Below are 7,285 nucleotides of genomic sequence, written 5' to 3' on the forward strand. Positions count from 1 at the left end.
TCTGCCCCCACCACCCGGAGCCCTTTTTCTCCGTCCAAGGGCGCCGTGCTGCCTGCGCTCCGAGGCCTCAAGGCCACTGCCTTCCCTCTCTCGTGCTTGGAAGCCGCAGCCTCCGATCAGGGCTCTGTTTGCCAGCCCTGTACTGTACTTCATTAGGCAGCTCTATTTAATGGTTTTAACAAAAGCCATCATTTTAGCCCAACTGCCTTGACTAAATTAAAATTTCCAATCTCTGTTTTAGTGTTCTGCAACTGATGTATACATAAGCAAAACTGGTCAACATCTGCCAGGGGGTTGGCAAAAAGTTCTGTAAAGATGTACTTCACATTTCTGAAGCATGTGCAAAGTAACAGCGTCCTTATCCTCCCGAGAGCCCTCATGGTTTTACTTCACCATTTGTTCAAACACACTTTAGCCGCGTATAAGCCATACAGTTCATTCCCCCCTTGGTTGCCGTTTTATCTGTAGTGTCATTTTGAGTAATTGGGGTATGGTAGCTGATCAACTTACAGGTTTCTCATTGGCAGAAAGGGACCATATTGGCACCAAGAAAGAATATGATGGGTCCTCTCGGTGCATAAGCAAGTGTCCCTCTCTTGCACTTGGCTACCCAAGGCCATTAGGAAATAAGCTGAATAAAGCCTCCAAGTGTATACGTCTTCCCTCTTCCCGGGCAGAGGGAGGCACCTATAGAAGAAGCATAGCAAACCCAGTGTGGAAAGATGGTCAATGTACATATTTAGTCAGTGATCTGTGAAAGTTTTTGAATTAGTTTTTAAAGCTTTGTTAAGACCAGAACGCACAGATGTTGAAAACAAGTTCAGATGTAGCGACAGATGGTATTTGATTATGAAGCAGACTGTTCATATAATACAAAGATGCTGCTTCTGCCATACCCAAGTAACTGCAGACAGTGCAGTAGAAATTTTGGAAGGCAGGCGGTTCGAGAGGGTCTTTGTGCAGCAATAACTTTCCCATTTTCCAGCAGTGCTAGAATTGGGATAATTTCCCCCTTTTCTTTTCAATCAGCGCCTCTCTCTGCTCTTCTGTGCCCTGCCTCCCTCTCCAGCCTCAAAACCTCCTCTCTCCCTTCAGTGAGCCGTCTTCCCTCGCCCACGTCGTTCACAACAACTGTGCCGATCGGAGGGTGCGTGGCCTCACCCGAAGCAGTCCCGGGCCCGAAGTTAGAGGGAAAGAGGAAGCGCTTGCTAATGCTTTCGTGGTCTAAGAGAAAAAGACTCCTCACCGTTCTTGCTTTGCGGTGAGAACTCCCTCTTTAAACAGCAGCCGGGATGATGGCTTCGAACGTGCTGCCACACGTGTGCCGAGGTTGCTGCTGACACGGCGCGGGCATCGAGACTCAGCTGCCCCATCTGTAAAGTGGGGACGCCTCTTGCCCCATTCGTCTCTCAGGCGTGCCCGGAAGATCATATGGGATGCCGAGTCAGAAAGTGCCTTGAAGAATGGACAGCACTGTTCACGTGCATGTGACTGTCATTGTTGGGGTCTCAGGATGGGAGAGTGTGGGTGCCTTCATGCCGAAAAGAGAAACCTCCCTGTACTTTGGGAGACCTCAGTCGGAAAGCCACTGTCCTTCTTCCGTGTAAGCCCTAGAAAAATGCCGTGGTATCAGAAGTGTGCTTATTAAACGAGTGAAGACAGCAGAACCCCTGGCTGCAGATGTGTGCCTTCCGAATGGTTATTTCCCCTTTTCAGACTAGAAACTTTGAGGATCAGTGACTTAGACATCATGGGACCCCCAGCGCCTGGCCATGATAGAGTGCCCTGGTGAAGGTCCTGGGTGTAGAAGCAGACACGCTTAGAAAAGGGCAGTGTGGATTCGACAACCTCCTTTCTGGCCTCCTTCAGAATCCAAGCTTTCAGGTCTGGGTGAGTTATCAGGCCTCGTCTCCAAAGCTTTTTGTGGCTCTGTTACTTTTCTTTATCAACACAGTTGTGGCCTGGCCTGGGCTGCGGTGCGGGTGGGGGTGGGGGAGGGCACAGGAGGGAGGTGGGGGCAGTGCCGGTACAGCCCTTCCATGTAGACCCGACTCAAAAGCCCACCGTCTGTCCCCTGCCCTCCAAGTCTCTGGTTTTGAAGAGCTTACTATGTGCCAAATAATGTTTAACAAACACAGATGAGCCACAGGAGACGAGGGAGAGAACTGGCGTGCCAATACGTATAGGAGGAGATTTTGAGAGAGCTGCTGGGGCGGGGGGGTGGGGGGGGGGGAGAGGGGAGGGGAGGGGGGAAGGGGAGGGGGTGTGGGTAGAGAGTAGTTGTAGGTGGGCTCAGGATGGAGGTGGATGAGGAGACAGAGGAATTTTCGGGTCCTCCTGCGGTGGAGGGCCATCCCGGGATGTTTTACGTGCTGCTTCTATGCAAACCTTCCTCTTTTTTGGTTACCTTTATGGGTTTACTGGTGAAGCTGATGTGGCACTAACGTATATTAAATGCCCAGGGTTTGATTAGCCAATGAGAAGAGGGATTTATATTCTCTCTCCAATTTGCAAATGTATATTAAAGCCCACTGCATCTTTATTGCAGATGGAACTGGTGATATAATCCGTGGGGCTCTGTCCAAAATGAAAATGTGGGGTCCTTTGTTTAAAAATTATTAAGAATTTCAAGAGGGTAGCGGCAGAGCGGGGAAGAAATGTGGGGCTCTCCTAAGTGTGGGACTCTGTGTGACTGCATAGGACTCACGCCTACGAAGCCGGCCCTGACCGCAGAGGGATAGAAAAGCAAACTCCTCTGATCGCCTCCCATCCAGAATCTCTGCAGCACGCAGAAGACACCTGCGGTTTTTGAGTATCAATTTGCTGAACTGTGAGACATAAAGAGATTGCCCTGAATGAGGAGGAAAGCGGAAGACGGGGACCACGGATTCATAAAAGAAAACAGAGTGGGCCAGAAGGCAGGCTGGACAAGATTCAGAAGTCCTGGGTTCGCACTCAAATCTTATCACTAGTCAGATTTCGGAGCTTATCCACGAGAGAGGAATAGTCAAGAGTTCCCGTTAGAGTCAAGAGTCTCCCAGGGTTGACGTGAGCTCCAAGGATGACGATGTGAATGTCAACGTGCAGGGTGCTGGCCAGCCAGTGTTCTTGGTTCAGGCAATGTGCACTACACGTTAGGAGGTGAGTTGATGAACCAGCCAGTCAGGCGGGATTGATGAGGCAAACTTTGTGCTCGGCCCTGTGACGAGTGCCATAGTTACTGCCGCGATAACTGGGGAGACACTGGTGCTTGGAACCAGGCTGATGGATCCTCTCTCTGAGTATTCCACTGAGTACTACCCATTCCCCAGGCCCTGGAAGAAGAACCGTAAAGCGAAGGTATGCGAGTCCTTACAAGGTACATAGGCCACTCACGAACGTTCACGTGGGTCGGGAAACCAGCTCCAGAAGAGGCTATTTTAGCCCAGGAGAAATACAAATAACAGTGAATTTGATGACCACGGATAATATCTGTCTGCCGATGAGTCGGTGCCATTGGAGAGCTGCACTAAATACCAAGACAGCTTTAAGTGGAGAGCTGAGGAGTGGAAGAGGTACCTGGCCCCCACTCAGGCTCTCTTCCCTATTCTTGGTCCTTTCTCTGACAGCTGTTCTTGATGAGGACTGACCGTGGCTTCATTCCCCACGCCCACAACCACCATCACTCCTCCACTGAGGACCCGAGTCTCCACAGGAAGTATTTCCATCACCTTGGTTAGGACTGTCTCTGAGGAAAGGAGATGTAAATAGCTTGATGTTTCCAGAAGGGCCTCGTTTTGTGTGTCCTGCTTTTGGGTAAATTGCCCTGTTAAAGCAAAAGCACCCAGACAGCCCACGCCCAAACTCATGTCCATAGAAACGATGAGATAATGCATATGTATTGCTTTAAGCCACTAAATGTGTGGCAATTTGTTACCCAGCTGTAGAAAACTAATACATATTGCACTAGTTTATTATCATATAGTAATAACTCTCACTCACTGAGTGTCTGCTGTGTACTTAGCTTTGTACGAAAGCATTTATACATATTCTCTTAATTCTCACCACTCGGCGATAGAGGTACTGTAAGGACTATTTTAGAGATGAAGAAACTGAGGGGCAGGTAATTTGTTCGAGAGCGCAGAATAAGAGGTGGGAGGAGGGATTTGAACCCAGGTCCGCCTTATCTAGAGTTCATGCCAATGAAGTATGAGGGCAATTTTCTTTCATTGTGGTGTCTTTCTTCTTTTCCCAGCCTCCATCCCAATCCATTATCTTCCGAGTTTGGTAATGTATCAAGATCCTGCTACGTGCCTGGATCTCCTCCCCTCCACTCTCAGTTCTGCAAAGTGCTCAGGAAACCTAGCCTACCTCCTGGCCAAGTGCCTGGATGCCAAGGCCTCCTCAGAGACACATAGCACCCCTAGCATGTCTCACGGGGCTCCCCTAGCAGTTATCCTTGCTGCCTCCTGGGTCAAGGTTCCGGGAGCTATAACACTTTAGGCTTCAGGGTTCTTCACAAGAACAGCTGGCTGTAGTGCCCACAACCTCCTCCTGGACACTGCCATTGACACTGCAGTATGTGTTCCTTTTCTATGGCTAAATAGCAAATTACCACAAATTCAGTGGTGAAATGTGCACCAACAGGGCATAGTGCAGGCAGAAGGAGGGCTTTTGAATCAGATCTATTCGGATTTAAGTTTTGGACTCCTTGAGCCTCCCACTTACCAGCACTTAGCTGAGAGCTAGCCTGTAGAGGACACTTACTTGAGTTTGTTGAACAAATCAATGAAGTTAAGCAATACCGATGATGATTGATGATGCTGATGGTGATGGTGATGATGGTGATGGTGATGATGATGGTGATGATGATGGCAGCAAGATGGTGGAACAGAGAGAATTCCTGAAACCAGCTAAGAAGCCACGGTACTTCAAGCAAGCTCAAAGCCAGTAACAGCTATTGAAACAGCTTCATCCACTTGAAATCAAATAGTGTTAAAGACCTGGAGACTGTGTAACAGAGACAGCCAGCAGAATGATCCTCCTCGTTGATTCATCGTCTTTGGAAGACACTCTGAGAAATGTCACTGCTCAGACAAAACCATCAATACTTAACCATAGTAAAGGAAGAGGAGGTCAGAGAAACATTGTTGGAGCCTTTGGATATTTCTTGCCATTTGAGACAGAAGCAGAGTCAAGTGTATCTGGCAGCCTTAATGACATGTATATCTACTAATTGATATATTTTGTGGTTGAAATTGTTTTATGATTTGGGATCTGATTTACGTATAATGCCTTGTAAAGTTATAGGTAACAAATCACATTGAGCTACACCTTGAATAAGTCATTTTCGTTGAAAAAAATTTAGCAGCGCAAATTTATTATCTCAAGTTTCTGTGTGGCAGGTCTTGGTGGGGTTAGTCCGGTCTTCTGCTCAGTGTCTCGCCGGGCTGAAATCAAGGTGAGGGCTTGTGATCTTATGTAAGGCTTGAGGGTCTCCTCCAAGCGCTCCAGTTAGTGGCAGAATTTGGGGAATGTAGTATAAAAGGTCCTATTTTCTTGCTAGCTGGTGACTCGGGACAACTTTCAGCTTTTCAAGGCTGCCATCAGATCCTTGCCATGTGGCCCCCTCCATAGACAGTTCACAATGTGACAGTTCAAGGCCAGTAGGAGAATCTTTTTAAGATCTCACTTAATCAGTCCAGGAACACCCAGGGTAATTTCAGCTTTGATCAGCTGCTTAAGGACCTTAATTACCTTCATCTTTGTCATATAATGTAACCTAACTATAGGAGTGATAGCTCATCATATTCGTAGGTTCTGTCCACACTCAGAGTGAAGGCACTGCACAAGACATGTACACCAGGGATGGGAGTCTTAGGGGCTGCCCAAATATTGCCAACCACACAGAACTTGAAGAGTGCGGCCATCTCGGAAGACTAAAGAACCTTGAGAGGTTAGAATAGTGGGCGCCATTCTTTTTTTTTTTTTTTTTTTAATGTGTATTTCTTTTGGAGAGAGAGAGAGAGAGAGCAAGCACACACACAAATGGGGGAGGGGCCGAGAGAGACAGAGTGAAAAAGACAGAGAGAGAATCCCAAGCAGGCTCCGCACCACCAGTGCAGACCCCGGTGCAGGACTCGAACTCACAAACAGTGAAATCGTGACCTGAGTTGAAACCGAGTCGTATGCTTAACCGACTGAGCCACCCAGGCACCCCAGTGGGCGTCAGTCTTAATGGTGCTTGAGGGAACCCGCAGGTGGATGACGGCCGCTGTATGTTATGGTCCTCCAAAGCAGAATACAATGCTGATGGCTTGGAGTCCCCTAGTCCAGAGAAATATAGGACTTATCTTTCAGTTTCCATATTCCCATAGTTTTCAGAAATGCATTTCCTTCCATGAATTTTGTTCTTGTTTACGGTGTGGCAAAAATTATTACTATTGTTTCAAGGAAAAAAATGTATTATGGGTGTTTGTGATTTTCCCCTTACCCCTGGTTTTAAACAGGGAACAGTTAGTGTTTGTAGAGGCAGCTCTAAGGCTTTCCTTTGTGGTGGAAAGTCTAGGCAATGGGGATATGATAGGGAATATTTATTTTCTTGATTTTCCTTTCTTATTGGTATAAGAAGAAGAACCTAATTTCATCATATTTTCACAAATATGTTCTCACCGTATTTTCCCATTCTGCCCATTGCATAGAATGTTTTACATTCTTCTAAAGACATCTTTCTTGGAACTATTGAGTTCTTGTTTCAGTGTGAATGAATTATAGTCTAAGGCTGCTACACAGCTGTGAATCTATTTTCTATATACTTCCTGGTTTGTTTCACTGTTTCTTTATTCCACATCCTTTCCCCCGCCCCCCCCTTTTTTTTTTGGTTTGGTTTTCACCTTCATTCCGTTGGAATACATCTCAGGAAAATTTTTCAGAAAGAGTACATGGAAGATAAGCTTTGAATCAGTGCCTACTGGAGTTTTTTATTCATGATTGATAGTTTGGATTAATATTATATTCTAGGTTTTCATATTCCACCTCTGGATAGCGCTTTAGGGAGTAACAAAGAGCTCAAGCAGCAAATAAGAAAAGCATTCAGGCAAAGGAAACATCTATGCAAATGTACTGAGGCATAAACTAAGAGGGTATGTATTGGGAACCAGAAGCAATTCAATACTGTAGGGCAAGAATTAGAGGGAAGGGAGAAAGTATTAGGAAATACAGCAGAAGGAACAGGTACAAATAATATCCTAGGGATCGGGTCTGCCATGCTAAGGGGATTAGGTATAATGCTGGAGTGAAAGGGAAT

The sequence above is a fragment of the Panthera onca genome, chromosome F1 (assembly GCF_046562875.1).
Source record: "Panthera onca isolate mPanOnc1 chromosome F1, mPanOnc1 haplotype 2, whole genome shotgun sequence".
Lineage (NCBI taxonomy): Eukaryota > Metazoa > Chordata > Mammalia > Carnivora > Felidae > Panthera > Panthera onca.